The sequence below is a fragment of the Dendropsophus ebraccatus genome, chromosome 9 (genome assembly GCF_027789765.1).
Source record: "Dendropsophus ebraccatus isolate aDenEbr1 chromosome 9, aDenEbr1.pat, whole genome shotgun sequence".
Taxonomy (NCBI): Eukaryota; Metazoa; Chordata; class Amphibia; order Anura; family Hylidae; genus Dendropsophus; species Dendropsophus ebraccatus.
This window is the reverse complement of record NC_091462.1, coordinates 68822530-68832987: the sequence shown is the minus strand read 5'-3', so window position 1 is coordinate 68832987 and position 10458 is coordinate 68822530.

The following is a 10458-nucleotide window of genomic DNA, read 5'->3' as shown; positions in this document are numbered from 1 at the left end:
GAGCTTGATCAATTAAAGGAGAAGTCCGGCGAAAAACTTTTTTCCCTATCCCCTCCCCACATAAGAAGTTATATAACTTCTCAATGTACATGTGTTTGAGTCCATCCGAACGATCAGCATTTGATTAGCGGGGGCTGCTGAACTTCGATAAAGCTCTAAGGTTGTCTGAAAAACATGGATACAGCCAATGACTATATCCATGTTTTCCACATAGCCTTAGAGCTTTATCCAACTTCAGCAGCCACCGCTAATCAAATGCCGAAAGTTCGGGTTCAGATGGACTCGAGCATGATCGAGGTTCGCTCATCTCTAGTCTCAGACAAGCTTCAGGGAGATGGAGACACTCTCCCACCATAGCTGGAAAGTGCGGCAGCTCCCGCCCTCACAACCTCCTTCACAGCACCATGACAGTGCCAACTGGCTCCTCCACAGACAATGTCAAGAAGGAAATGTAAGCCTTACATTAGCAAAGTATATGCGAAAATGATCTGAATGGTGAAGTCATCATTCCAGGACATCAGACCAGTGCTGTAAATCTTTAGCAATTAAAGTTTCCAAAATCCTTGCTTCTGATATTAAAGGGGTTGTCCAGCTAAAATCCTTTTTTTTTTTTTTTTCCAAATCAACTGGTGTCGGAAAGTTTTCCCATACTTAAAGAGAACCTATCACTAGAGATGAGCATGCTCGAGTCGATCCGAACCCAAACTTTCGGCATTTGATTAGTGGTGGCTGCTGAACTTGAATAAAGCCCTAAGGCTATGTGGAAAACATGGTTATAGTCATTGGCTGTATCCATGTTTTCCAGACAACCTTAGAGCTTTATCCAAGTTCAGCAGCCCCAGCTAATCAAATACCAAACGTTTGGGTTCGGATCGACTCAAACCCGAACCCGGTTCGCTCATCTCTACCTATCACCTATCTATCTACTGTCCCTTATGTGTTTCTATAAGAGTCCCTAAATCTAACTATAAAGATACAGACTGCCTTTGCAGTCTGTATCTAATACTTTGCTTGATCCTCTGTTCGCTGGCTGTATCGGTGGGCGCCGCCATCTTGATGATGTCACTGCGTTCCATCGCTGGAACGCACAGCGGGAATGCAGTGACGTCCCCAAGATGGCGGCGCCCACCGGAACAGCCAGGGCACGGGAGATCGGGTAAATTATTAGATACAGACTGCAAAGGCAGTCTGTATCTTTATAGTTAGATTAAGGGACACTTATAGAGAAACATTAGGGACACAGTAATAAACAGCGATCTCGTGCTGGATAGCGTGAGATCAGTGTGTATTACCGGATCGGCGGGAAAAGGATCATGGGATCTTATCCTGCCGGTCTGCATGACGGAAGTTTCCTGTCTCCTGTGCGAGACAGGAAAGGAAAAAGTGGATAATTCAAAAACGCAGCCATGAAAATAAATATTTACAAATATTAATAAAATAATAATTTACATATAATTGATTTTCCTGCATGATTGGTTCTTTTTAATAGCTCCTATATGTCATGCAGGAAATGTTTTATTTTCAGTCTGACACAGTGCTCTCTACTGACATCTCTGGCTGAGAGGAATTGTCCAGAGCAGGAGAGGTTTTTTATGGGGATTTATAGAAAACTGAGACAGAATTCCTGTCTCAGCCAGAGATGTCAGCAGAGAGCACTGTTTCAGACTGAAAATAAAACATTTCCTGCATGGCATACAGCAGGGGTCTCAAACTCAATTTACTCGGGGGCCGCTGGAGGTAGAGTCTGGGTGAGGCTGGGCCGCATCAGGGTTTCCACAAGAAAAGCTCTTACAAAAACATTCCAATGTCATCAAATGTAATTATTATTATTCAGATTCAAATGTCTGTATTGACAGTTCCTTAACATTTAACTTTCTGAACATGAAAGTTACATCAGGTGACTCACAGGGGACGTCTTCATTGATCGGAGTTCTTCCCTTTTCATGATCTTCTCCTTCTCTCCTGGGCCATTGTGAGAACTTCTTCGAGCCACGAATCTACCAGAGAAACATATTAGGCTCCTCACACTGGCACCATCCTGATCTCTCTACTAACTGCACATCTGTATTGGCCCCTTTAGAGCCCCATTTAGTAGGTAGGGTGACTCTATCTGATCCACCTTATAGAATATGCCCCCCTCTGTGTAGAGATGGCCCCTTGCTCAGTCTTCCATATAGATGGCCCCCCTTATCTCCCCCCGTATAGATGCCTCCTTCATGTTGCCCCCCTTATCTCTCCCCCATATAGATGCCTCCTTTATGTTGCCCCCCTTATCTCACCCACATATAGATGCCTCCTTTATGTTGCCCCCTTATCTCCCCCCCTATATAGATACCTCCTTTATGTTGCCCCCTTATCTCCCTCCCATATAGATGCCTCCTTTATGTTGCCCCCCTTATCCCCTCCATATAGATGCCTCCTTTATGTTGCCCCCCTTATCTCCCCCCATATAGATGCCTCCTTTATGTTGCCCCCCCTTATCTCAACCCCATATAGATGCCTCCTTTATGTTGCCCCCTTATCTCCCCCCATATAGATGCCTCCTTTATGTTGCCCCCTTATCTCCCCCCATATAGATGCCTCCTTTATGTTGCCCCCTTATCTCCCCCCATATAGATGCCTCCTTTATGTTGCCCCCTTATCTCCCCCATATAGATGCCTCCTTTATGTTGCCCCCCTTGTATCCCCCCCATATAGATGCCTCCTTTATGTTGCCCCCCTTGTATCCCCCCCATATAGATGCCTCCTTTATGTTGCCCCCTTATCTCCCCCCCATATAGATGCCTCCTTTATGTTGCCTCTCTTATCTCCCCCCCATATAGATGCCTCTTTTATGTTGCCCCCTTATCTCCCCCCCCATATAGATGCCTCCTTTATGTTGCCTCTCTTATCTCCCCCCCATATAGATGCCTCTTTTATGTTGTCCCCTTCTTAACTTTTCCCCAATATAGATGCCTCCCTTATCTTTCCCCCCAAATAGATGCCTCCCTTATAAATGCCCCCCCTCCCTCTTTGTAGATGTTGTCCCCATATCTTGTACCCCGCAAAGTAGATAAAGAACAAAACAAAAACTCACCTAACATATCGATCCCCCGTCGCAGCTCCCTTCTTACAAACGGACCCCCGGCTGATGCTGCCTCCCTGGGGGTGTCCCCGGGATTCCCGAGCAGCACGCGCACCAGGGAGCTGTGTGCGCCAGGCTGTTACTTCCGGTTCAGCGCTCCCTGACCCGGAAGCAACAGCCACTGCGTACGCAGCTCCCTGGTGCGCGTGCTGCCCGGGAATCCCGGGGACATCCCCAGGGAGGCAGCATCAGCCGGGAGCCGTCCAACACATACTCTTGTGACCGCAAGGAAAACACTGCTTGCGGTCACAAGAGTGATCGATCAATGGGCCGGGCGGCGGAGGGGGGCCGCCGGGCAGTAAAGTGGTGGGGGCCGCAAACTTGTGTCCCGCGGGCCGCGAGTTTGAGACCCCTGGCATACAGCAACTAATAAGTATGGGACGACTTTTTAATAGAAGTAAATTACAAATCTATATAACTTTCTGATATCAGTTGATTTAAAAGTAAAAGATTTTCTCTGGACAACCCCTTTAAAGCCTCACTGGATGCCACTATTATGTCTTTCTTAGCAGTAATTCAAGGAGACATGGCTAAACATACCCAACAAATCTCTGAATTAGAGAAAAGGCACTCTAGGCCTTTAGTCTATACTTTAGGACTCTATACCCTCAACACAACTGCACACCATTTACTCCTTAAAAAGTCCCCTCCCAGAGTAGTGAGCACACTGTTTGGGACCCCCACCTGCAAAAGCTATACAAAGTCATTTTTAAGAAACTCTGTAATAGGTTTTATTAGGCAAAAAAAGTCTCTTGCTGTACTGAAAAAGCTTCTTATCTGTGCCTTATCGGACAACGCTGTCTTTATTCCAGAGGAGCAAAGTGAAGATGGGTTTGCTGAGGGAGAGGGGGATGAGTGAGCAAGGAGAGCAGACAAGCTGCTGTACAGTTTGTATATTTCCTGGGCACATAAAACGCTGGAGTCAGAGGTCATAAAGGTCAGTGCTTGTCTGGGAGCTTGGTGCAAGAAATTTGCAGGATGTAGTGTTTTGCTAGGCTGCCTTTTCTCTTCTCTGTGCTCACTGATCCCCTCGGCCCCTCCCCTCTCCATAGACCATAATGGACACAAAAATTCAGCTTCTTCTGAAGTGAATGGGGGAGGTGGGAAAACAGCTTCTTGCGTACAGAAGGAAACTCATTTGCTTAATAAAATCTAATATTCTTAAAACCGCTTGTACTATTGATATTTATTGTGACATGTAAATGACCATTATGCTTTAAGTTTAATGACTACTCCGCTGCTGTAGTACAGAAATGCAAAGCTTTTGTGCAAATCTGCACAACACTAATACGGAATAAAGTACGTTGTGCTCTACTTTTCCCTGCCATATTCAAAGTGTTTAACCAGATGGCTTCCAGCTACCTTTACCATTCGCCACAAGAAGCAATGAATCTTATCAAAGGCATCTCAAGGCAAGAACAAAAGACAAAAGGGGTGAACCTGCTAGCACCACTCACAAAATGACCCAAAATCCAATGCCAATACAAACCCCAATAAAACGCAGACAACATTTTTGGCAGAAAATCTGGCAGCATATACTGCACTTTATTAACGGTGTAAGAATACAACCAGGGAGGCCCGACACAAATCGCAACCCTTTATCAGGAAACAGTGACTTCTAACTAATTCTTTACTCCATTCCTGAGGGTAGCCCATACACACATCCCCTCCCCATAGACAGCAGAGCTACCATAAAGCAGAACTGTCCCTGCCAAGGGGCCCCTAGTCCTACTGCCATATCCCCAGATGAAGGATCGTGATTTCTGCCACCAAAATTAGGGCCTGTCCCCACTGACCGCCATCCACACCTGGCACTGACCTCTGTGCATTTACCACATTTCCAGCACTTCCTGTAGCACGTTGTTAAAATGTCCAATCCTCGTAATCCAAGGCACCACTGTATTTAAAAGCAGCCGCTCCCAGTCTATGCCTGAAGTTCAGCCCTTAACCCAGGAAAATTATCCTTTTTAAAATTATGTGTGTAAATCAGCTTTTATTAAAGGTTTTAAACAAAGTACAGATATGCGTGTGCTGGGGGAAACGGACCCCGCACTGATGTACATAGTAAATGAACCAGGTAAGCGATAAGTAGACAAGATCGTAGTTTGCATTCGAAACAGGTATCAATTGAGCTAATGAACCATATTTTAATATCAAAGATGCCCAACGGGGCACAAAGAAAGAAAAAGGGGGGGGGGGCAATAACCCCCTATATGATGCAAATGCGAGACTGTAAAGCCTCTAATATCTGAGAAAAGGAGAACAAAAAGCGAGGAGTAGCGTTAAGCAGTAGGGAGAGAAGGATAAAGAGAAGAAAGGCAAGGAAGGCAGGGTGTTGGGTGAGGAGGGGAAGGGGGAAAGGAGGCAGGGAAGATCAACTCGGTGGCCGGGTGCAAGTCCAAGCCCCTCAAGCCAGGTACTGCACAAACCGGGGATCAGATTTGTAGGATGTCCAGGCAAACCATAACCTGTCTATTTTGCTACCCTGTAGGTGTTCCTCAGCCGTCAGGGATTCCATCCTGTACAGGAAATCCATTTCAGCAGCCCATTCGGCAATGGTAGGCGGAAGAGGGGTCCTCCAATGCCTGGGGATCACTGCTCGAGCCGCTGTGAGGAAGTGGCGCAGCAGGCCTTTCTTGACGGCAGAGGGAGGCCCAGGGAGCAGGGACAACAAAGCCACTTCGGGTGTGGGTGAGATAGAGGTGCCAGTGACCTGAGTGTAGATCTTAAAAACTGTGTGCCAGAAGGGCTTCAAGACCGGACAACCCCACCATACGTGGAGCATGGTGCCCACCTCTCCCTGACACCGCCAGCAGAGGTCCATCACATTCGGATAGCATTTGTGGAGGAGTTGTGGGTACCTGTACCACCTAGTGAGGATTTTAAAGTTTTATTCCTGGGAGTGACAGGCCATGGGCATCTTGTGAGTCAGGGTATAGATGCGTACTCTCTCCGATGCCGAGAAGGAGCGACCCAGTTCTTGCTCTCAAACCCCCATGTATGAAGGGTCGGAAGCCGCCGTGTCAGCTAACAGGATACGGTAAATACGGGAGACAACTTTGGTCGGGGGAGAGGATTCCAAGAGAATCGCTTCCAAGTCCGTAGGAGTGTTAGATAAAATCCCATTCGGGAATCTACATTTTAGAGAGGCGTTCAACTGTGCATATTCGAACCAAGAAAGCGTCTTCTCCGGGCAGGCCGCTTGCAAAATAGTTAAGGGCGGGAGGGTTTTACTAGCTCCCAAGACCTGACCCAATCGTACTCCGGCGGCCGAAGACCACCCCAGGAAGTTCTCTCTCCCACAGGCAGGGGGAAAGGCCGGGTCGTCAAAGAGGGGGCACATGACTCCAGAGCGGTGCGAGAGGCCACACCGCGGTAGCAGCCTGTCCCACAGCTGCAAAAAACATTTTGTCAGAAGTGGGAAGGTCTCCATGGGCGGCCGGTTGATAGGGAATACCCATGGAAGTGATTTCAAAGAAATCGTTGACAGGGCCCCCTCCACGCTCACCCACTGTTTGCTGCCACCGCCATGTAGCCAATCCACGACCCGGAGGAGAATCGTCGCCCTATAGTAAAGTAGGAAGTCTGGAAGTCCTGCCCCACCGCTCAATTTGGAGCGCGTCAGGGTGTTATATTTTAGTCTCGGTTTGAGAGGGCCCCAGACAAACTTCCTCACCAGAGTCTGCACCTGTCTGAAAAAGGTGGCCGGGATGTGCACGGGTAGCGCCTGAAACACATAAAGGAAGCGCGGCAGGACATCCATTTTCACTACATTAATGCGTCCGAACCAGGACAACTGCGGTCTATTGTATTTGGCAAGGTCAGATTGGGTGTGTGTCAACAAAGGGAGGAGATTAAGGGAAAACAATTTAGAAAGGATTGTGGGGATCCACACTCCCAGGTATTTAATAGCCGACGTTTGCCAGCGTCCAGTGTACCCGATCAAATGCCTTTTCGGCGTCGACAGAGACCATGCATGCGGGTAAACTGGACCTTTGTGCGTGGGACATCAGAAGCAGCGTTTTGTTGACATTGTCCCTCCCTTCCCTGTGTGGGACAAACCCGACCTGGTCAGTATGAATAACACCGGGGAGCGAGGGACCCAGTCTGTTGGCCAGCGCTTTGGAGAAAAATTTCAGGTCCACATTAATTAAAGAGATGGGGCGATAATTCGCACAAACGTTAGGGTCTTTCCCTGGTTTGGGGATGACTACTATTGTGGCCATCAGAGATTGTGGAGGGAAGGGACAGGAGGGGCTTACGGCATTGAATGTTTTCGTCAGGAACGGGGTGAGTTGTGGTGCGAAGGATTTATAGAATTGGGCGGTAAACCCATCGGGACCTGGGCTCTTGCCCCCTGGAGCATTCTTAATAATGAGGGCCAACTCTTGTTCTGAGAAGGGCAGGTCCATGTCCGCGGCTGTGTCTGACGAGACCACTGGGAGGGCCGTAGACTGCACATACTGTTCTACTTTTGCTTGGAATGCCTCCGTCGACATGTCAGCCAGCGGGCCTTTGAGATTATAGAGTGTCTGGTAGTAATGTTTAAATGTTTTCACGATTGCTAGGGGGGTGTGACATGTCCCATGTTGCTGGGAAACAATAGAAGGGACAAAAGTCTGTGTGGCTTTAGGACGTAGGAATTTGGCAAGGGAAGACCCACATTTGTTGGAGAATTTGTAGAAGAAGCGTCGCACCCTATCTCTAAAGCGTGCATATTTCTGATCGATTAAGGCCTGTAATTGACCCTTAAGGTCAAGTAAGGATGCCAAGACCGCAGGGTCTCTGGACTGTTTGTGGGATGTCTCGTGATCATTAATTTTTTCCAGTAGTCGTGACATTTTAACCGCATTGTCCCGTTTCAGGCGCGACCCGTGTTGAATCAACACCCCTCTGACCACACACTTCAAGGCCTCCCATTGGAAGGGCAGGGGGGTGTCCTCAGAGGCGTGGGTAGTGAGGAAGTTGCTGATGGCGTCCCTGACCGCTGCCTGACAGCCGACGTCTTTAAGCAGATTGGGATTGAGTCTCCAGTTCCACTCTTTGGGAGTGGGATCCGGAAGGCTCAATGTCAATGTGATGGGGGCATGGTCCGACCACGTCATGGGGTCAATAGTCGCCCTGGGTTGCCAGGAGAGGAGATGGTGGTCAATGAGAAACATATCTATCCTGCTGTAGGAATCATGTACAGCGGAATAGTATGTATAGTCGCGGTCTCTCGGATGCAGGACCCGCCAGACGTCCACTAACCTGCTGTCAAACAAGGTCTTTCGGAGAGAACGAGTCTGTGGGAGAGAGAGAGCTGACCTGCTCGAGGAAGAGTCCATGGATCTATCCATCACCAGGTTAAAGTCGCCGGCCGTCACAAGGAGCCCCTCTGAGAATCTCGACTGGGCAGTCAGATATTGCTTGGCAACCCGCGACTGGCTCTGGTTGGGAAAATAAAAATTAGCAATTGTATATACACGGTTACCCAGTTGTATTTTCAAGAACAAATAACGCCCTTTGGGATCCGCTAGCGAGTCCAGAACAGAGACGGGCACAGATTTGTGAAAAGCAATGCTCACCCCCTTGGATCTAGCGTCAGGATTGGTGCTATGGTACCAATGTGTGTAGTATCGGGAGGGTAGGTCTGGAATGTGTCCGGTCCTGAAGTGGGTCTCCTGCAACAGCAGTATCTGTGTCCGCTGCTTGTGCATATGATATAACAGTTGTGAGCGTCGCTCTGGTTTATTAAAACCACGGATGTTCAGAGAAGTGATCCTGAGCAAGGCCATCATGCAACCGGACACCAAGTGGAAGAGAAGGGGTGGGAAGGGAGAGGAAGCAGGGTCAGAGTATGGGGAAGAGGAAACAAAGGGATAAGAGAAAAAGAATAACCAAACTAGAGAAAGAGAAGTAGAGGAAGAAAGGTGTGGAAACAACGCCGGCCGAAGCCAGCCAAACAGGACAGGCCTATAGGAGAACTGTCCACCTAGGTCCACTAAGGACAAAGGAAAGAGGAGCCCTAAGGGCTAATCGTGTAAAAATTAACACGAGTAATAGACTAGTTGGGGGGTAACTGGAAAGTGCCGAGAGACATTATAGTGCAACCAGGCGTCCCTAACACACCCTAGTGCTATATAGCGATAACAGAAATAGCCAAGAACACAACAGGCAACCCTCCCCCTTCCCCCCCCCCCCCCAAATCCGGCGCGTCACGCGCCACATATCACCGTCATAAGGCCACAGGCGCATAAGAGCCAAAAGGAAAGGCAAAGGAACACTCAAAGAATAGTCATGGTCACAGCACTCAACATTCAGAGGCAAAAAAAGAGTGAAAAACGGGGTAACCAAACAGTCTCCAAGTCGAGATGTTGACCAAGGGAATGCTAGCATCAATGGTACCACCTAAGGAGACCATGAAAAGATCAACTTTCAGGAAGACGTGCATCTGGAACCTGTGCTGTCGAGGCTCTTCTGCGGCGTCTGCGGGGGTACAGAGGTCCCGACGTGCTCTGGTGAGGCCGAGGAGCGCGCGAAGGCAGCGGCGGCATGAAGGGCCAGTCAGGAATAGAAACTGGCGGGAGATGTAAGGCCGCAAGAAGATCCGGCAGGTCTGCAGGAGTACGCAGGCAAAATGCTTGGTTATTTTGTCTAACTTGCAGCTGAAAGGGGTAGCCCCAGGATTACGGCAGGTTTTTGTCACGCAGGAGAGTCAATAGAGGCCGCAACGCTCTTCTCTTGGCCAGTGTGGTCCGGGATAAATCCGTCAGGAGCTGGATTTGGGCTCCATCAAAATCAGTGGGGCCAGCGTCCCTGGCCTTCCTCATAATGTCCTCTTTAACTTGAAAATAGTGCACCCGACACACAACAGCGCTAGGCGGGCCGAGTGTTCTATGAGCCTGGTCCATTTCAATATGATGGTCAGGCGGTTTGTTCAGGAGAGAATTAAATATGGCCTGCAGTGTTGGAAATAGGTCAGGCGGTTTAACCGCTTCTGGTATCCCCCGCACGCGGATATTATTCCGCCTATTCCGATTTTCTGCATCGTCAGCCATATCATACAGTTGCTGAATCTGCTGTGTGTGTAAGTCCAGCTGCTGCTGCTGTGACTCCTGTGTAAGTTGTATGTCAGCTGACACTTCCTCTAAAGTGTACACTGTGGAGGTTAGGGACACCAAATCAGACTTTACGGAGCGAATCTCAGCCTTACAGACTGCCTCCATCCTGGCCATATACCCCTCCATGTCAGCTTTAGCAGGCATGGCCGCCATTTGGGCGCGCAGCGCCTGCAGTTCCATACCTGAAGTAGGCATCTCTCCTGTGGGGGACCCGGAGGCAGGATCATGGGG